Here is a 22,495-nt window from a genome sequence, read left to right on the forward strand (position 1 = left end):
TACTGCATGGAAGCACAGGAAGGCAAATAAAATAGTTAAAAAGGCATTTAGGGTTCAATTGTATTCAAATAAATCAAAATTAATGTACCCTGCTTTTTAAGTATGAGGAGTGTGGAGATTAAATGCTATCAGATCACTGAACACCCAAAAGGAGGCAGTATCCAGCCGAGCTGAGGGGAAGATCAGCCACTGTCAATGTGCTTTCAACTGGAGTGAAAACTTCATACAAATACAGACAAGCACTGTGGAAACATTTGCTGACACCAACAGAATATTTGGATAGAATTTAGTGGCGTCTGTTGGAGTAGGAAACAAGGTGGGTTGGTCTACAGAATGGTATAGGAGGCTCAAGGAAAGAGAGTGCATGAAAATAACTAAGCTGAAGTGCAGCTGTTTGTGGTAGATATCCTCAAAGAGGCAAACCGAGACATAATGACACTAGTGGATTGGAATGCCTGTGATCCACTGGAGGACATTTCATGTGAGGCAGCAACCAGTAAAGGGGCAATTGAGGTCACCATTGGGCAGATCCTCCCAGACTTCGAAGATAGAACATGGAACATAGAACACTACAGCGCAGTACAGGCCCTTCAATCCTCAATGTTGTGCCAACCTGTGAAATCAAACTGAAGTCCATCTAACCTACACTATTCCATTATCATCCATATGTTTATCCAATGATCATTTAAATGCCCTTAAAGTTGGCGAGTCTACTACTGTTTCAGGCAGGGCATTCCACCCCCATACAATTCTCTGAGTAAAGAACCTACCTCTGACATCTGTCCTATATCTATCACCCCTCAATCTAAAGCTATGTCCCCTCGTGCTAGCCTCCACTTGAAGAAAAAGACTCTCACTGTCCACCCTATCTAATCGTCTGATCATTTTGTATGTCTCTATTGGGTCACATCTTAACCTTCTTCTCTCTAACAAAAACAGCCTCAAGTCCCTCAGCCTTTCCTCATAAGACCTTCCCTCCATACCAGGCAACATCCTGGTAAATCTTCTCTGCACACTTTCCAATGCTTCCACATCCTTCCTATACTGCATGACCAGAACTGTACACAATACTCCAAGTGCGGCCACACCAGAGTTTTGTACAGCTGTAACATGACCTCATGGCTCTGAAACTCAATCCCTCTACCAAACCAAAACCTAACACACTGTACGCCTTCTTAACAATCCTATCAACTTGGGTGACAACTTTCAGGGATCCATGTACATGGACACAGAGATCTCTCTGCTCATCCACACTACCAAGAATCTTACCATTAGCCCAGTACTCTGTATTCCTGTTGCTCCTTCCAAAGTGAAACACCTCACGCTTTTCCGCATTAAACTCTATTTGCACCTCTCAGCCCAGCTCTGTCGCTAATCTATGTCCCTCTGTAACCTGCAACATCCTTCTGCACTATCCACAATTCCATCGACTTTAGTGTCATCTACAAATTTACTAACCGATCCTTCTATGCCCTCATCCAGGTCATTTATAAAAATGACAAATAGCAGAGGCCCCAAAACAAATCCTTGTGGTACACTACTAGTAACTGAACTCCAGGATGAACATTTCTCATCAACCACCACCCTCTGTCTTCTTCCAACTAGCCAATTTTTGATCCAAGACCCTAAATCACCCTCAATCCCATGACTCCATATTTTATGCAATAGCCCACCATGGGGAACCTTATCAAATGCTTTACTGAAATCCAAATGCACCACATCAACCGCTTTACCCTCATCCACCTGTTTGGTCACCTTCTCAAAGAACTCAATAAGGTTTGTGAGGCACGACCTAACCTTCATAAAACCGTGTTGACGATCCCTAATTAAATTATTCCTTTCTAGATGATTATAAATCCTATCTCTTATAATCCTCTCCAAGACTTTACCCACAACCGGAGTAAGGCTCATTGGTCTATAATTACCAGGATTGTCCCTCCTCCCCATCTTGAACAAGGGGGCAACATTTGCTATCCTCCAGTCTTCTGGCACTATTCCTGAAGATAATGATGACATAAAGATCAAAGCCAAAGGCTCTGCAATCTCCTCTCTAGCTTCCCAGAGAATCCTAGGAAACATCCCATCTGGCCCAGAGGACTTATCTATTTTCACACCTTCCAGAATTGCTAACACTTCCTCCGAATGAACCTCAATCCCATCTAGTCTAATAGCCTGTATGTCAGTATTCTCCTCAACAACATTGTCTTCGATATCTGATCAGCTGAGAAGTAGTGCAGACGGAGGGTGGACCAAGTACCAATAAAGTCATCATAGCAGCAGGAGTTGTAGCCTGTGATTAGGCAGTTACAGAAGGATGCCGAGGGGAATGGCAGCAGGAGCAAGACCAAAAGCAAGGCATACCATGTCCCAGAAGTTTCCGAACTTCCAGTTATCAGCAAACCAACACCAATGAACACTATTGCGAAGGGAGGGAGTAACCAATCCGTGCATGATGTTGCAAGGTGATCTGCAAATCGTGAAGCTCAGTCGCCCTGAATGGCCATGGTACTGAATATCACCATGCAACGAACTTCTACACATTGATTCTTACTTCGTATCCACCAGTTTATATATTCAATAAATCTCAAGCAAGAGGGCCTGAGAGTTTGCACTCCACTGTACTGACTTGAATACCTCGTTAGAGAAATTGATGGCCTGGACCATTTTCAATCCATGTTGTAGTCAAAACCTCCTTAAACTAGCTTGCAGTTTTTATAACATGAAGAGATTCTACTCGGTCAAGTACTATGTGATCACCAAAATACATTGCAGTTGTATGCTTGATTCTCTAAGAGAACTCATGATGTTTATCAACTCTGACATTCCCTGGTCTAGTAGCTATTCCAGCTATATGCATACCGTCAGCAATGGATGCTTGGAGATAAGGATTACCAATTCAAGACACAGCTATTAACAATAGGGATTAAGCCTTGTATTGCAGCTCAAGGACAGTTATAGTGCTTGTCACAAGTCAACCCCAGCCATAATCAAGCAAACATGTGATCTGTTGAACATGAGATCCTGTTGATCAGACAATTCCAGTGAAAAAAAAATAGATAAAGAGACTATTTCAGTGGTGCACTGCAATTAGTCACAGTGAGACTTTCCTAGATCATAGTCCTCTATTTTACTGTGTGTAACCTAGCACAGCAGAGGGAGAAGACCCGCACACGCTCATCTAATGATTATGTTGATTTACAGGGGTGTCACAGCAGGAACAGTTGAATGAGGCACCTGCACCAGAGTCAAGAGCCATGAAGATATAAACTTATGGGCTCATGCCCACTTCAAGCAGGCTTGGTAAAGGGATTTATATCCAACCTCTTGATGAATGCACATATACCTGAGACATGTCCGACTCATGACCTAGATAGATTCTTAGCGTCCAGCAGCTCCATCAAACAGTTCCATTTTGATTGCTGCATCCCAGTAAGCTCAGTGTGACTGACACCATCATCAGCCCAAGGTTCAGTCTTCTGTCAGGGCCCTGGCCTGTAATTGTCTCTTTTGGATGCTCATGCAAGCCTGTAAGTTGCTCACCTGTTTGTGACTCAGAATCCAGTCATGGGTTCATACCCATTGATGTGAGAGTGTCGAGGAATAAGGTAAGCCTGGATTCTCTCAAAAACAGTTGTTGCCCACCTCTAAGCAGCAGCCCATCCTTCCAGTGTGTAGAAACCTATAAGGATGAACAGAAACAAAACAGAAAACATTTCCTCCTCCTAAATATGTCTGCCAGGTGCTTTTTTTGCAATCATGGGATGTCAGAATTGCCTGAGACGCCAGCATTTATTGCCCATCTTTAATTGCACTTGAACTGAGTGGCTTGCTGAGCCATATTCAAGTGCAATTAAGAATCAACCATTTGCTATGGATCTGGAGTCACATATAGGCCAGGCTACATAAGGATGGTAGATTTCCTTCCCTAAAGAACATTCGTGAACCAAAGAGATTTTTATGGCAATTGACAATGGGTAATATGATCACCATTAGGCCAATATTTAATTTCAGAGTTTATTGCATTCAAATTTCAAATGAGGTTCAAATCTACCCCTCCCAAATATTAGTCTAGATTTCCAGATTGCTAGTCCAGTATTATTACTATTATACCATCACCTCCAACATTTTGCCCAGTGATGGGCACAAAGCTTGGGCCTTCCTCACTTTTTCCACAATGTACTCTTAATCTTACCACCCACTGTTGCCGAGATGCCGTACTCTCCAGGTCAAATTGAATGCTTTCTCAGCTGCAGACGTCAGGGCACGGATCTCCAGCATACTTCCACCTGTTTTTGCCTTCTCTCTTACATCGTGTACATTCTTATCTGCTGGCAGAAGTAAGGCTTCACAAAATTATCACCAGTCATTGCAATGATACGTAGTGGGGGCTCTCAGAAGATGTCACATCCACATATCCACCCTCAACGGACTTGAAGGAGGCTGGTAATGAGAAGCAGATGCCTGACATTAACATGAAGCTATTGCTCATGAGGCATCTGTAGCTGGGCATAAAATTCTTTCGCTGCCTCCCAATCCCTCTAACTAATGAGGTCCATCCCATGCTGTCCAGATAAAAGTCACAGCTCTCTCAGAATTCATTGCAATCTCCTTGGCACTGCAGAGAAAATCAATAATACGCTTGCAATACTGCTGCTAGGTATGCTGATAGACCCCACAACTGCTAGTCTCCACTGCTTTCTCCATCCAGGCCTCCATGTTAGGTGGAAAGGTCTCTTGTAATCCGTAATCTGTAGCAGTTGTCACTGCTGTCATGTATTGTGGAGGAGTGTGCACCATTCAACTGTGTCTGCCCCACAACAGGCACCTTTGCAACATTGGTGTTGGTGTTTTGCTCAAATGGGAGTCAGGGTCAAATGGTGATCATAGATGCAGAGAGTTGGAATCTTCAGGGCAGGAGAGAGATGAGGATGGTTTCAGGGGTCACATAAGGCAAGCATTTATTGCCCATCAATCCAAGTTGGGAACATTCCATCATACTCATATTCCACCATACATCAGACTTGTGCCTGGTAGATAGTGGACAGGCTTTAAGAAATCAGAAGGCAAATTACACGCTACAGTATTCCTAGCCTCTGATCTGTTGTATTTATATGGCGAGTCCAGTTGAGTTTCTGGTCAATGGTAACCCCAAGGATGTTGATAGTGGGAGATCCAGTGATGGTAATATCATTGAATGTCAAGGCAGTGGTGAGAATGTCTCTTCTTGGAGATAGCTGTAACTTTGTATTACCAATAAATTTTTCTACAATACATTAGGTCCATTCATCTATATCATTAATTTGATTCATAAATAGTTTAGGCCCCAACATTAATCTCCCTGGCAACCCCCTAGTTACTTGAGGACAATGTTAGTTACAATGGGGATGCAATGGCCTAATCGTATTATCACTGGACTGTTTGTTAATCTAGAGACGAAATAATGTTCTGGGGACTCAGGTTCAAATTCCACCACAGCAAATGATGGAATTTGAATTCAATGAAAAAAATCTGTAATTAAGAGTCTAACATGAATCCATTGCCAAATTGTTAAAAAACTGATTTGGTTCATTAATGTCCTTTAGGGAGGGAAACCATCATCTTCATCTGGTTTGGCATACATGTGACTTCAGATCCACAACAATGTGGTTGACTCTTAACTGCCTTCCGAGCTATTAGGGACAGGCAATATATGCTGACTTAGCCGGTGATGCCCTCATCCCATGAATGAATTTTAAAAAGTCTGTACCTTCTCAGTTAGCCAATCCTCTGTATTAATAGATGAGCCCTGACATCATGAGGTGAAATATGCAGCATTACATCTATCAAAATGCAATGTACTAAGGTGTTGCCCGGCAGCAATTTATAAATGTAGCCAGTACTTGCCTTCATCATCTTCTCACCCACAACCAACGCTTGATTCACTGGACTTCATAACTCCATCTTGTTGACTGTATTGCTGCACTGAGTTGACTGTTTTCAATCCATAACACAATGTACACTGCTTCCTGATCACCATCAGGATTCTGGTTGCTATCATGGAATTCCATCCTTTAATTTTTTTTAGCAAATTAGTAGCCAAGATGATGAAATACCCATGATCCGTGAGACTGATATTTCTATTTTGTTTAATTAAACCAATGCTAGACAGCTAATACAAACACAGAACATGCTGGAGAAACTCAGCAATTCTGGCAGCATCTGTGGAGAGAGAAACACAGTTAATGTTCTGGATCCACTATGATTCTTCAGATTCAAAATCATGAGCAGATAGTAGGAGAACATTTAATTAACTAACTTTGCAGGAAATGCAAAATGCGTTTCTAAAAAATATGAAACTTAGAACATTTGGCATTTGGAATTTAATACTATTGTATGTAATTTACTTCTAATAGGAAGAAAAATGGCTTGCATATGTAAATAATTTATGCAATGTGTTGAAATATTTCATCTTTATTAAAAAAATTAGGAATTTTTTCTCAACATTAGAATCAACAAAGCAAATAGAATGCTGAGCTACATTACCAAAGAGCAGAGCACAAGCCAGAGGAAGTCATACTGAAACTGCACCGTCTACAAGTTTGGCCACACTTGAGTATCATATCTACTTTTGGTCACCAATACACAAAGGAGATATTCAAGCAGCTAAACTGCTCAGAGAAGCATAAAGCTCATTATTAACAGCCAATTTTAACTCTGCAGTCAATGAGAACAGGGTGATTAGGGGTTAAGATACGCAAGTGACCTTCCTGCACGTAGACACTGCACTCCTACATCTGCCAATTTAATATGCATGTTTTAGATGGTGAGAAATGCCCTTGCTAAGACTTCATTAATACACAAGAGTATATTTATGCCTTTAGAGTCATATGAAGCAAGCAGGATGCCCACACAATTTTAAAGAGCGCATATCCTAGAGGGGAAAAGCCTGGAGAGACCAGTATGAAACCTATATGATGTGAGGCTGGATGAACACAGCCGGCCAAGCAGCATCTCAGGAGCACAAAAGCTGACATTTCGGGCCTAGACCCTTCATCAGAGAGGGTCATCTGATGAAGGGTCTAGGCCCGAAACGTCAGCTTTTGTGCTCCTGAGATGCTGCTTGGCCTGCCGTGTTCATCCAGCCTCACATTTTGTTGTCTTGGATTCTCCAGCATCTGCAGTTCCCATTATCTCTGAAACCTATATGAAACCAGTTTGAGATCTATTGGAATAAAGTTGCTTTGATATGCTCGGATCTGGATTTGTACTGGAGGTGACCACAATACTGGTCAGAAACCTACTGGTCAGAAATCTGACGCCAATAGATTTCATGACTTTTCAGCATGGACTCAGATTACTCCTACGTTAAACCTCATACTATCAACTTCTTGTGAATACATGTGCTCATACATAAAATCCATTTGAGCATTACGTTCATTGTCTTATGTCTTTTATTTTTAGATGCCTTGTGTCCCCAGACTCCATACTCCCTAATCCCTGTGCCATCTCACTCCCACATTCACAGTTCCTGTCTCTCAGTCACCACCCTCATAGTTCCACTACACCCCAATTACCCACCATCACAGCCCCCATACCCTGATACCCGCCCTCACAGACATGTCTCCCTAACTCCTAGCCTCACAGCTCCCTCACCCCCTGACTCTCCATCATCACAGATCCTGTGGCCTTAATTCCTCTTCTTCACATTGGAGAGATGGGAGTCATTCTCACAGATCCTGCCTCCGCATTCCCTGTCATCACAGATTCTGCTGTGGCCCAATCTCTATTCTTTCCTCCTGTGTGGCTGCAGTGTTTAACACTAAATGAAAACACATAAGAAACAAATGTACATTGTAATGTTTTTCATTTTATTGCAGAAGATTTAAGGAATTATACACAACTCACTTTTCCATATATATATTTATATACAATTAGCACTTGTGCAATGGATTGATGCACTTTTTGCCAGATTATAAGAAGTTATAAAAATAACGAAGGCACCATGTATTCATGACCTTGATCTCAGACCTTATTTGAATTTCTGGAGTATGTTTTTACTCTCACATCTACCGCATATTCTGTGGTAATCACTGGAAGTGCTGGGATTCACATTTATACAATTGAAAATCATTTAAAACATTTCTCTCCCACAGTTAGAAGTGTAGATTGATGGCATATACAGTCTAGAAAAGTTGAATATGAAAGTCAGAGATTGCCAATGACACACACCTTGTTAAAGTCACACAAGAAATGCAGCACACACCTCTAAGCTCCATCTTGATACAGGCAGCCAATGCTTCTACAGCAAGCACTGTCTGAATGTCTCAGAAAGATTCCGGTAAAGATTCATGAATTTTCAACAATGCATCGTGTTTTGTCATGTGCCGTCATTTGGGGCTTCTTGTTGCTGTGTTTGGTTTTCTGCCGTTTCAGGTTCAAGCATCAACACGCTGATCAGTCCCAGCTTTGAAATCTACGAGTGCTCACTGCAGTGGAAATGCTGTCAGAAAAGCTGGGATACAAACAAAATCAGGTTCAGAAGCTGGCCAGGAAAGCAAGACTCTCTTTTAACATTTTATCCCTCATGGTCGAGGCTGTCCAGGAAACCCTTGGTGTCTTCAGCATTATTTATCCCAACTCTCAGAATTAGTGTTTGGAGCCATTCCCTTTGGCCTAAATCTGTGGACCCCTGCCGTTCAAGTTCCACACCTATCCACTGATCAAGCTTGTACCTGAGCTTTTTACTGAATAAACTGCATCTCATAACAGACCAGAGCTGAAGTTGAACCTTTAATCTGAGAGGTTCCCTGGTATAGGTTCTCAGCGTGGCCAAGACCTTTAGCAATATTAAGGGGTGGAGTCCAGACAGAATTTTGGTAAAGACTATTTTGATCATTGGGCTGGCTGCCGATATAAAAAATTGTGTTCCTGTAAGTATCTGATGTTTTTGAATTAAGTGGCAGGCCCAGCATGCTATGAGTGGCAATGAGCGCCTTTAATCCCATATCAATTTGGAATTGGTGCTGATCTCCCTCTCCACTCTGAGAATACAGAGGTCATAATTTCTCATATATAAGACATCCCGTGACATTTTCAGGATGTCTGGTGTCGACAAACACTGCCCAAGCCTACAGGCCCATGTCATGCAAGCAGCTTTCTGTTCTTCCTTTTACCTCTCTTTGTGCTTCATTTCAACCCCTCTAACCTTTGATGAAAGTTACTAATGAGTAATGAAGCCTCCTGAAGATGTCCACTGGCTTTCAGTATTTGTGTTGCTGTTTTGTGACACTCCTTTTATGGTCCAATGCTTTAAATTTTAATGTGCACTACCACCTACACCAACAAAAACAAATTGCTGCAAAAACCCAGCAGGTCAGGCAGCATCTATAGAGAGAAAGCAGAGCAAATGTTTTGGGTCCAGTGACCCATCTCCAGAACTTGGTCCTAATCTGCTTTTTATATTCATTCAAAATCACACTTAAGTATTGGTAGCTTTGTTCATTTCGGGTATTTCTGCAGTTATTATCTAACCAAATCAAAATTTAAAAAATACAAAAGATATTCACTTTAAGATCTGTACAAAGTTGGCTCTAGGCAGGCCCAGAAATGTCATTTAAAAAAATACTAATTGTTGCATGATTATTATTGGAGGATTATAATTCACTTTACGAACTGCAAATTATTATTAAAAAAAATTAAATTAACTTCAAATGATATTCACTATAAATTCCACGCTGCCTCACAGCACCAGGGACCCAGATTTGATTCCACCCATGGGTGACTGCCTGTATGGAGATTGCACATTCTCCCCGTGTGTGCATGGGTTTCCTCCGGGTGCTCTGGTTTCCTCCCACAATCCAAAGATATGCAGGGTTGGAGGACTGGGCATGCTAAATTGCCTGTAGGTTAGAGGGATGGGTCTGGGAGGGATGCTCTGAGGGTCAGTGTGGACTTGTTGGGCCGAAGGGCCTGTTTCCACACTGTAGGGATTCTGTGAGCTTCTATGAACTATATCCATGATTACTGATACAACCACTCTGGTATCAACCTCCATTAGAATTGGGTTACCATTTAAAAAAACACTTATTTTAATTGGAGATAACAAGGTGTAGAGTTGGATGAACACACCAGGCCAAGCAGCATCTTAGGAGAAGGAAAGCCTAGACCCTTCAAAGGCCCGAAACGCCAGCTTTCCTGCTCCTAAGATGCTGCTTGGCCTGGTGTGTTCATCCGGCTCTACACCTTGTTATCTTGGATTCTCCAGCATCTGCAGTTCCTATTATCTCTGATACACTTTTTAAATTGGTTCTGATTTGGATGTTGCTAAGCAATTCAACAGTTCCAAACCAGCTGTACATAGACTTTCCAGAGTGCGCACTCTCCTGGATACCATTCAATGAGTTCTTCTACTGAATTCAGGTTTAAGTAGATTCTTTTGCTGTCTCAAGTATGCGTACCATCAGCAATTACAATGGCCTGCCAGTCCAAATCCTTGAGAAAATTTTAACCGTTTGGCCAAGGTTTGGCTTTATTTTAGAGTTTTGCTATGGGGTGAACTAGACTACCTCTGGCCAGGATATGTCCTGAGTGAGGCTATGTAGTTGCCCACTCAAGCGGTGTTCCCCAAGCTCAGTCTGCCTGGTGAGGGTGTCCACTTCCAACAGCATACCCTGAAACTAATAAGCTCCAGCTGCCACATCTTCTAATGACAAAGCCTGTTGTATTGCCTGTTTGAAGTCCAGTTGGGCTTCAGCTAGTCTGCACTTCTCCATGGTCACCTCAGTAATTCCACATTCCATACAATCTCTTAGCATCTCACTTAGGATTAAACAAAAATCACATGCCTTTGTCAGTCGTCTTAACCTCATCAAAAATTCTGTTACAGATTCCCCTGGTTCTGAAATTGTCGAATAAAACCAATAGCATCTCAGAATGAGAGGAGGCTTGGGGTTGTAATATTCTTTAGTTAGATCTATCAACTCTTGAAAAGTTTTAGTATATGTTGCCTCAGGGAAAGTTAGATTCCTAATAACTGGAAAAGCTGCGGGTTCACACACTGTCAGGAGAATTACTCGTTGCTTCCTATCTGTCCCATTTGCTCAGAAAAAAATAACATATTCTTTTCACCCACCAGGCCCCATCTTCGATGGTAGGTTGAACAAGCAAAGTTTCCCAAATTGTGGATTGGTGCCAGCATTGCTTAACCCAACTCAAAGAGACAATTGTTGCCAGCAAATCTCTGCACGGACATGTTTCTCGCTTGTCACCACTGAAGTAACTCTATGAAGGCCTGTGTACCATCATAAGTCACCCTTTATTTACACATGCACAGTACATGACACTCACCCAGCTAGTTCAGACTCAGCTTCTACAGTGAGCAGAACCCATAACATTCCCACTTGTATCTGTCAGCCAGGGTTCCCTGATTGGGCAAGATTAACAGCGCCAGTCAGGGGCCTCATACTCTGTGAAGTTCACTTGGCTGACCTTGTTCCAATCACTACAACTACAACAGATGCAATCTACAAAGTGAACTATAGTAATTTGACTATACATCTGCCCTTGACATTCACTGACAATAACATTGTTAAATTCCCCACCATCAATATCTTGTGGGTTACCATTGACTAGAAACCTAAATGAACCAGCTAGATAAATACAATGGCGACGAGAGAAGGTTAGATGCTCTGACTTCTACAGTGAGTAATACACCTGCTGACCGGAAGAAGCCTCTCCACCTGAGCTAACTGGGTGAGTGTCATATATTATGCATGAGTAAATAACAGGTGGCTTATGATGGTACACAGGCCTTCGTAGAGCTACTTCAGTGGGGACAAGAGAAAAACATGTCCCTACAAGGCACAAGTCAGGATTCTGACTGAATAATCTTCATTTGCCTGGATGAGTTCCAACAACATTCAAGAAGCTCAATGCCATGCAAAACAAAGCAATCTGCTTAATCAGAACCTCACCCATTACCATAAACATTCGCTCCCTCTATCACCGTAGCAGCTACGTGTAACATTGCCAATGTATTGCAATAAGTTATCAAAGTTCCTTCTACAAAAACTCCAAAACCCCAAACTAGGAGAATTTAGAAGAACAGGGCTAGCAGACTCAAGCAATCACCACCACTACGTTCCACTTCAAATGACAAATCATCCTTACATGGAAATACATTGCCCTTTCTCCATTATTACTCGTCAAAATTCTGGAACTCTCTTCCTAACAACACGCTGTGTGTGCTTAACAGCATTGTTGAGTCTGAAGTGGTTCAAGAAGGCTATTGAGATTATCTTCTCAAGCGCATTGAGGGATAATCAATTAATTCTGTACTGGAGATGCTCACATTACATTAATGATTATTAGCAAAGCCACTAAAATAGAAGACCGAGAAAAATACAAACATACTAATTGCCTGTTTGCTCATATGGCTAATAATAATGTACAAATCTGTTCCAAGAACATTCTAGCTCAAGCCCCACATTTCAGTTCATGGCCAGAACTTCTGAGGGAGGTGCACTCAACCCCAAAACATGAACTCTGATTTCCCTCCACTGATGCTGCCAAATCTGCTGAGCATTTCCAGCAATTTCTATTTTTGTTCATGACCAAATCTTGGTAAGTGATTAAGTTTACTTACAACAGTGACATTTGCTCTTGGCTGTCTATATTGACGATGAGACATGGGTGTGAATTGCTGGAGCAGATGTAACCTTCAGCAGATTTCAATCATCATTCAGGGAATGAAGAACAGTAAGTTTGTGCACTAAACTGAATGTTTAGAGCAAACATTCTGTCCACTCTGTTACATGCTTCTGAAACTCAGATTGTGTACCAGCATCATGCAAGCTCTTTCAACTGAGCTGCCTTCAGAAGGTCTGAAGATCAAATGCTGGGACAAAATACTAGACCGAGGTGCTTATCGAGCTGACGTGCCAAACGTCCATCTAATTTTGAGACAGTTCAGCTTGCTAAGTAGCCAGAATACCCGATACTCACTGATCAAATTCAAACTTCAATGCAGAGGTTGAGCCTGGGGTGTTCTCATGTGACAGTTAAAGGAAGTACTCAAAAGCAGCCTGAAGACTTCACTTGGGAGTTTTAATATTACCTCCAAGTCCTGGGAGAATCTGAGGATTGATGAACCTGGTACAATTAAATAAAAAAATGGTTCAACATCTCACCTTCTGACTCCCAAAAGACTGTCCATCATCTATAAGGCACAAGTCAGGAGTGTAATGTAATAGTCCCCACTTGCCTGGATGAGGACAAGGCAGCCCGTTTGATTAGCACCACATTCACAAACACCCACTCGTTCCACCATGAAGCAACAGTGTGTACTCTCTACAATGTGCACTGCAGAAATTCGTCAAAGGTCCTTAGACAGCAGCTTCCAAATCCACAATCACATCCTTCTAGAAGGGCAAGGGCAGCAGATTCATGGGAGCACTACCACCTACAAATTCCCCTCCAAAATAGTCAACATCCTAACTTGGAAATATTTTGCAGTTCTCCCATTGTCAGCTGGGTCAAAATCCTGAATTCCCTCTCTAATAGCATTCTGGGTATACCTCCCGGACATGGAAAGAAGCAGTTGAAGAAGGCAGCTCACCATCACCTTCACAAAGGCAACTAGGTACGGGCAATAAACGCTGGCCAGCCAGTGATCCCATGCCCCTCAACTGAATTTTTAAAAATCCTTCACAAGCAAGTGCATATCAAAAGCAGAGAGAAAACACAAGGACAGGAAACTCTAAGCCAGCAATTCATCCAAAGCTCAATTGTCTGGGATATCCAATCCTATTAGCAGCAGAACAGCCTCAGTAGTCACCTACATTCCCACCAAAATCTGACCAAACACTCCAGTTCATAAATACAGTTATCTTTATCTCAGAGGACAAACAAACCTAACAATCTTTTTCTTTTCTCTTGTCCTTCTGAAAAGTCAAATATTCATGCCATGTTTATGGATACTTTCTAAACATGGGCAGAAAATTAAATTTTGGGGGCTCGGGGAAAATGGATGACACCCCAGCACCCCATCCCAAAAATATGTCAGGAGCCATCTGACAGGGTTATACAAGCTGGTCAGGTCCTAAAGGACAAAGGTGCTAGACTGGGTCTGCGGCAGGTGATGAGGGAACCAACAAGAGGGAAAAACATACTTGATATCATCCTTACCAATCTGCTGACTGCAGACGCTTCTGTCCTTGACAATATCAGTAAGAATGACCACTGCACAGTCCTTGTGGAGGCGAAGTCCTGCGTTCACATTGAGAATCCCCAATGATGATAATGTGTGGCACTATCACTGTGCTGAAATGGACAGACTTTGAGCAGATCTAATTACTCAAGATGGAACATCCATGAGGCACTGTGGGCCATCAGCAGCAGCTACAGAATTGTACTCCAATATAATCTGCAACCTAATGGCCTAGCATATCCACATCTCAACTAATACCAGCAAGCCAGGGTATCAGCCTGGTTCAATGCAGGAGGGCATGCAAAGAGCAGCAACAGACATACGAAAAAATAAGGTGTCAACTTGATGAAACTACCAAACAGGACTATTTGCGTGCCAGGTAGCATGAACGGCAAGAGATAGACAGAGCTAAGCAATCCACAATCAATGGATCAGATCTGAGCTCTGCAATCCTGCCATATGCAGTCATGAATGCTGGTGAACAAATTAAACAATTCACTAAAGAAGGAGGGTCCACAAATTATCACATCATGCTCAGTAATGGAAAAGTCCAGCACATCAATGTAGAGTATAAGGTGGAAGCATTCGCAGTAACCTTCAACGAGAAGTGGCCAGTAAATAATCCATCTCAGCCTCCAGTGGTTCCCAGCAATTCAATCCACATGATATCAGAAACAGGTGGAGACACTGGATACTGCAGAAATGTTGGGCCCTGACAACATTCTGCCACAGTACTGATGATCTGTGCTCCAGAACTTGTTACACCCCTAGCCAAGCTGATCCAGGACTGCTACAACACTGGCATCTACCCGGCAATATGGAAAATTGCTAAGGTATGACCTGTCACAAAAACTAGGACAAATCCACCCAGACAATTATCACCCCATCAGTCTACTCTCACTCATCAGTAAGGTGATGAAAGGTGTTATCAACAGTGCTGTAAAGCATCACATGGCTGGCAACAATCTCCTCACTGATACCCCGTTGGGTTCCACCAGTGATGCCCAATTCCTGAACTCATTACAGCCTGGTTCAAAGATGGGCAAAACAGCTGAATTCCAGAGATGAGGTGAGAGTGACAGCTTTTAATTCAAGGCCACCATTTGACCAAGTGGGACATCAAGGACCCTAATCAAAACTGCAATCAATAGGAATTGGGGGAAAATTCTCCACTAATTGGAATCATACCTGAAACATAGGAAAATGATTATCGTTGCTAGAGGTCAGTTATCTCAGCTCCAGGACATCTCATCAGCAGTTCCACAGGGCAGTGCCCCAAGCCCAATCATCATCAGCTGCTTCATCAATGAACTTTCCTCCATCATAAGGTCAGAACTGGTGATGTTCGACAATGATTACACAACGTTCAGCACTATTCATGACCCCTCAAGTATTGAAGTAGTTCATGTTCAAAAGCAACAAGATCTGGACAACATCAAGGCTTGGGTTGACAAGTTGCAAGTAACGTATGTGCTATACAAATAAATGCTCAGCAATGACCACCTCCAATAACAGACAAGCTAACCCCAGCCCCTTGGCATTCAATACTGTTACCATCATTTAATCCCCCACTATCTACTTCCTTGGGGTTTAACTTTCAAAAGTTGATGGGGGCAGATATTTGCAGTTAAAGGGATGGCTGAAAAGTGGGAAGCCTTCAAAAATGGGATAACAAGAGTCCAGAGACAGCATGTTCCTGTTAGGGTGAAGGGCAAGGCTGGTAGGTGTGGAGAATGCTGAATGATGAGAGAAATTGAAGTTTTGGTCAAGAAAAAGGAGGAAACATATGCCAGATATAGACAACAGGAATCAAGTGAATCCCTAGAACAGTATAAAGACAGTAGGAGTATACTTAAGCAAGAAATCAGGATGGCAAAAAGGAGATCTGAGATAGCTTTGGTAAATAGGGTAAAGGAGAATACATAGAGATTCTACAAATACATTAACAACAAAAAGAGTAATAAGGGAGAATGGGGCCCCTTAAAGATCAGCAAGGCCGCCTTTGTGTTGAACCACAGCAGATGGAGGAGATACACAATGAGTATTCTGCATCAGTATTTAATGTAAAGAAGGACATGGAAGCTAGAGAATGTAATGAAATAAATAGTAACATCTTGCAAAATGTCCATATTACTGAGGAGGATGTGCTGGACATCATAAAACACAAAGGTAGATAAATCCCCCTGACTTGATCAGGTGTACTCTTGAACTCTGTGGAAAGCTAGTAAAGTGATTGCTGGGCCCCTTGCTGTGATACTTGTATCATCAATAGCCACAGGTGAGGTGACAGAATACTGGAGGTTGGCTAACATGGTGCCGCTATTCAAGAAAGGTGGTAAGGAAAAGGCAGGGAACTATAGACTAGTGGACTGTTGGAGGGGATTCTGAGAGGTAGGATTTAAATGTATTTAGAAAAGCAAGGACTGACTAGGGATGATCAACATGGCTTTGTGCATGGGAAAATATGTCTGACTAACTTGATTGTTTTTGTTTTGAAGTAACAAACAGGATTGATGAAGGCAGAGAGGTGGGTGTGAACTATATGGACTTCAGTAAGGTATTCAACAAAGTTCTGCACAGTAGACAGGTTAGTGAGGTTAGATCATGTGGAATACAGGGAGAACTAGCTATTGGGATACAGAGATAATGGGAACTGCAGATGCTGGAGATTCCAAGATAAATGAAGGGTCTAGGCCCGAAACGTCAGCTTTTGTGCTCCTGAGATGCTGCTTGGCCTGCTGTGTTCATCCAGCCTCACATTTTATTATATTGGGATACAGAACTGGCTCAAAGGTAGGAGATAGAATGTGGTGGTGGAGGTTTGCTTTTCAGACTGTAGGCCTGTGACCAGTTGTGTGTCACAAGGATCGGTGCTGATCCACTGCTTTTGTCATTTAATATTTGATTTTTATGTGAACATAAGGGTATGGTTAGTAAGTTTGCAGATGACACCAAAATTCGCTGGTGGTGGACAGCAAAGAAGATTACCTCAGAGTACAACAGGACCTTGATCAGATGGGCTGAAGAATGGCAGATGGAGTTTAGTTTAGATAAATGTTGCATTTATGATGCAAGGTGCTGCATTTTGGAAAGGCAAATCAGGGCAGGATTTATACACAAATGATAAAGTCCTGTGGAGTGTTGCTGAGCAAAGACATGTTGGAGTCCAGGTTCATTGTTCCTTGAAAATGCAATCACAGGTAGTCAGGAAAGTGAAAAGGCATTGGGTATGCTTGCATTGGTCAGTATATTGAGTACAGGAGTTGGAAGGTCATGTTGCGACTGTACAGGACATTGGTTGGGCCACTTTTGAAACTGCACTCAATTCTGGTCTCCCTATTATAGAAAGGACATTGTGAACCTTGAAAGGGTTGGAGGGCTTGAGCTGTAAATAAAGGCTGAATAAATTTGGGCTTATTTCCCCGGAGCATCAGAGGCTGAGGGGTGACCTTACAGAAGTTTATAAAATCATGAGGGGCATGGATAGGGTGAACAGTTAAGGTCTTTTCCCCAGGGTAGTGGAGTCCAAAACTAAAAGGCATTGGTTTAAGGTGAGAGATTTAAAAGGGACCCAAGGGTCAACTTTTTCAAGGAGAGAGTCATGCACGTACGGAATGAGCTGCCAGAAGAAGTTTTGGGTGCTGGAAAAATTACATTTAAAAGGCATCTGGCTGGGTATTTAAACAGGGAGGGTTTAGAGAGATATGGGCCAAATGCTGGCAAATGGGACTAGATAAATTTAGGATATCTGGTCAACATGGATTATTTGGACCAGAAGGTCTGTTTCCATGCTGTGCAGCTCTATGACACTAAATACCTATTGCCCTGTGATTGCAATGTTCAGCAGCCTGCAGGGGACAAAAATTCACAAAGACGGATCTTTCACAGGCCTAATTACAGATGGGAGTGGCTGTTGAATCCAATGCCTGCAAACTATAATGACTCATTGGGGCTCATTTCGCTATGTAAAGCTCCCTCTTGTGATCATGTCAGCCCCAGCCTTATTTGAGATGGCTACGGACCAAATCCTAACTGGAGTAAGAAGGGTTTAACGCTACCTCAATAGTATCTTGATCAGCAAGTCCATAGAGGAAAAGCATTAGCGGGAATCTGGAGGAGACCTTAAAATGGTTGCAAGCGCATAGGTTATGAGTTAAAAAGAAAATGTGTGACTTCTTCCAGAACTCAATTGAGTACTTACGGCATGTCATCAATAACGAGGCACTTCACAAGGCAAGAAAATGGAAGCAATCATTAAACTCCTTGGCCTACTAATGTGTCCCAATTGAGGTCTTTCCTGGGTCACATGAATTATTATAGCAAATTCATTCCATATTTGATAACACTTTTGAAGCTTAATGTTTTAACGAAAATCTGTAGCTCGGGCTGCGGTTGGAGATGTTGGTTGGGTCGCCAAGCTGACTGGTTTTCGTGCAAACATTTTGTCTCCCTTCTGGGTGACATCATCAGTGCTGTGTAGCCTTCTTTGAAGCACTGCTGTTCTGTCCTGCTCTGAATTTATATGGTCCAGTCTGTCATACTGGGTATTCTTGTTTCCAGTTTTGTACCCTAGTGGTATGCAGATGAGATCTATTTCACATATTTGTTAATTGCATCGGTGGTTGAAAACGAGACGTCCAGGAAATCTCAAGCTTGTAAAAACTGAAAAACTGTGGATGGTGTAAATCAGGAACAAAAATAAAGTTGCTAGAAAAGCTCAGCAGATCTGGTAGTATCTGTGAAGGAAAAAAAGAGTTAACGTTTCGGATCTGGTGACACTTCCTCAGAACTGATGGTGGCTGGGAAAATGCCAATTTATATGCAGAAAATAGGGAGGCAGGTGACATAGGGAGTAAATGATAGTTGGAGCCTAAAGAGAGAGAAGAACAGACAAAGCAACTGTTCTTCTTTTTCAAGATAATAAAATGTGAGGCTGGACGAACACAGCAGGCCAAGCAGCATCTCAGGAGCACAAAAGCTGACGTTTCGGGCCTAGACCCTTCATCAGAGAGGGGGATGGGGGGAGGGAACTGGAATAAATAGGGAGAGAGGGGGAGGCGGACCGAAGATGGAGAGTAAAGAAGATAGGTGGAGAGAGTGTAGGTGGGGAGGTAGGGAGGGGATAGGTCAGTCCAGGGAAGACGGACAGGTCAAGGAGGTGGGATGAGGTTAGTAGGTAGCGGGGGGTGCGGCTTGGGGTGGGAGGAAGGGATGGGTGAGAGGAAGAACCGGTTAGGGAGGCAGAGACAGGTTGGACTGGTTTTGGGATGCAGTGGGTGGGGGGGAAGAGCTGGGCTGGTTGTGTGGTGCAGTGGGGGGAGGGGCCGAACTGGGCTGGTTGAGGGATGCAGTAGGGGAAGGGGAGATTTTGAAACTGGTGAAGTCCACATTGATACCATATGGCTGCAGGGTTCCCAGGCGGAATATGAGTTGCTGTTCCTGCAACCTTCGGGTGGCATCATTGTGGCAGTGCAGGAGGCCCATGATGGACATGTCATCAAGAGAATGGGAGGGGGAGTGGAAATGGTTTGCGACTGGGAGGTGCAGTTGTTTTTTGCGAACTGAGCGGAGGTGTTCTGCAAAGCGGTCCCCAAGCCTCCGCTTGGTTTCCCCAATGTAGAGGAAGCCGCACCGGGTACAGTGGATGCAGTATACCACATTGGCAGATGTGCAGGTGAACCTCTGCTTGATGTGGAATGTCATCTTGGGGCCTGGGATGGGGGTGAGGGAGGAGGTGTGGGGACAAGTGTAGCATTTCCTGCGGTTGCAGGGGAAGGTGCCGGGTGTGGTGGGGTTGGAGGGCAGTGTGGAGCGAACAAGGGAGTCACGGAGAGAGTGGTCTCTCCGGAAAGCAGACAGGGGAGGGGATGGAAAAATGTCTTGGGTGGTGGGGTCGGATTGTAAATCGCGGAAGTGTCGGAGGATAATGCGTTGTATCCGGAGGTCGGTAGGGTGGTGTGTGAGAACGAGGGGAATCCTCTTGGGGCGGTTGTGGCGGGGGCGGGGTGTGAGGGATGTGTCGCGGGAAATGCGGGAGACGCGGTCAAGGCTTGGGGACCGCTTTGCAGAACACCTCCGCTCAGTTCGCAAAAAACAACTGCACCTCCCAGTCGCAAACCATTTCCACTCCCCCTCCCATTCTCTTGATGACATGTCCATCATGGGCCTCCTGCACTGCCACAATGATGCCACCCGAAGGTTGCAGGAACAGCAACTCACATTCCGCCTGGGAACCCTGCAGCCATATGGTATCAATGTGGACTTCACCAGTTTCAAAATCTCCCCTTCCCCTACTGCATCCCTCAACCAGCCCAGTTCGGCCCCTCCCCCCACTGCACCACACAACCAGCCCAGCTCTTCCCCCCCACCCACTGCATCCCAAAACCAGTCCAACCTGTCTCTGCCTCCCTAACCGGTTCTTCCTCTCACCCATCCCTTCCTCCCACCCCAAGCCGCACCCCCCGCTACCTACTAACCTCATCCCACCTCCTTGACCTGTCCGTCTTCCCTGGACTGACCTATCCCCTCCCTACCTCCCCACCTACACTCTCTCCACCTATCTTCTTTACTCTCCATCTTCGGTCCGCCTCCCCCTCTCTCCCTATTTATTCCAGTTCCCTCCCCCCATCCCCCTCTCTGATGAAGGGTCTAGGCCCGAAACGTCAGCTTTTGTGCTCCTGAGATGCTGCTTGGCCTGCTGTGTTCGTCCAGCCTCACATTTTATTATCTTGGAATCTCCAGCATCTGCAGTTCCCATTATCTCTGTTCTTCTTTTTCGTTAGGCTCAATCCTATTGTTTACTCCCGACTCCACCCACCTCCCTATTTTCTGCATAAAAACTGACATTTCCCCAGCCACCATCAGTTCTGAGAAAGGGTCACCTAGCCCGAAACGTTAACTGTTTTTTTCTTTACAGATCTTGCAATCGTTAAAGCACTCATTGAAAGTGGCAAAGAAAGAGGGATCATTAGTTCATCAACAGCTTCCTGGCCATGTACGTAAGCGCACCTCATTCCAGTACCCAGAACTCGGTGGCATACTCGCTGCTTCAATAGAATTCATGAACCACTTTCAACCTGTTGCTACCTGAAGAAACGCATGAGATTGTTGAGAAGAATCAATTAGTCAAGGTTAATTAATCAATGTTATCAACTAATGGTGCAAAGCTATAATATGATTGACAAGTAAGTATCTGCAAAGGTCCTGGCCCAGACAGGTCCAATATCCAAACCTAGCATCAGATACTGTGGCAAAGGCATGTTGACCACTTGATAGCAGCACACCCCCAAGTCTGGAACCATCCATCACCACAGAGCCTCAAGAAGAGACCTTTGTCATATTTCCTGAAAGTAGCATGGCATCCTTAGAGCAACCCACCATAGCCAGTGGAGATAATGCCCCTTTGGAAGAGACTGTACACCTCCTTGGGATGAACCTACTTTACTGGTGCTTCCCAATATTTCTAAGATGAATCCTGCAACAGAAACAAGAAAACAGGGGCCTGACAAATAGGTTCTCTTATTAAATGGTGCTTCCTGTTTATTGTATTTAGGGAAACTATGTATCATGTCCATGTAAATAGATTTGCTGCTTTTTACACATATCTTGAATTTTGATCTATGTAAATACCGGGTTTGTTTGTTTAAAGGGAACCTTGAATGGAAAAAAAGAAGTGTTATGTTTTATAGTTGGTATATGTTATGCTAGTTCAGTGCCCCATCCCTTTAAGAGGTGAATCACATGAGCACTGGTGAGTCACTAGCTAGGTCGCAAGCTTGTCCTGACTTGTTTTGACATTTTACAGAGTGTACAGCTGCAGAATAAGAACTTCTCTGTTGGATGGTAGCAAACGACGAGTTCATACGATCTTTAGTTTTGACTAGAGCCTCGTAATTGCTCAGTACAGAATACCATACAATTCAGATATCAGACCAGCAATCCTTCTCTGAACTGCTTCCAACATCCTTCCGTAAATAAGGAGATCAAATTATACGTAATACTCCTGCCATTGTCTCACTAATGCCCTGTATAAGTGAAGCATTCCACGGCCCACCAACCATCAACTCAGGTTCTATCACAGCAGCTGATAAGTTTTGATTTATTGTAGTCACATGTACTTAAGCATAGTGAAAAAGCTTTGTTTTGCGAGCAGTACAGGCAGATCAGAGCAAACAAGGGGTTACAAATCATAGGATGCTTAGACAGAGCAAGCAATACAAGGTTACAGCTGCACAGAAGCAAGATCACCATTAGCAAGATCAACATTATTTGAAGTTAGAGAGGTCCATTCAGCAGCCTAATAATGGCAGG

At 43.4% G+C, this 22,495-nt stretch overlaps 1 long non-coding RNA gene across 1 annotated transcript in view; it reads right to left on the reverse strand.

Annotated features, from left to right (window-relative positions):
• Nucleotides 1-7,929: 7,929 nt before the first annotated feature.
• The window catches only part of LOC125457014 (uncharacterized), a 42,228-nt gene continuing 27,662 nt past the window's right edge, over nt 7,930-22,495 (reverse strand). Inside the window, exon 3 of the long non-coding RNA XR_007248556.1 lies at nt 7,930-8,491. This is a non-coding gene — a long non-coding RNA (uncharacterized LOC125457014). The remainder of the gene's footprint in view (nt 8,492-22,495) is intronic.

Source organism: Stegostoma tigrinum, chromosome 12, assembly GCF_030684315.1.
Source record: "Stegostoma tigrinum isolate sSteTig4 chromosome 12, sSteTig4.hap1, whole genome shotgun sequence".
NCBI classification, from domain to species: domain Eukaryota; kingdom Metazoa; phylum Chordata; class Chondrichthyes; order Orectolobiformes; family Stegostomatidae; genus Stegostoma; species Stegostoma tigrinum.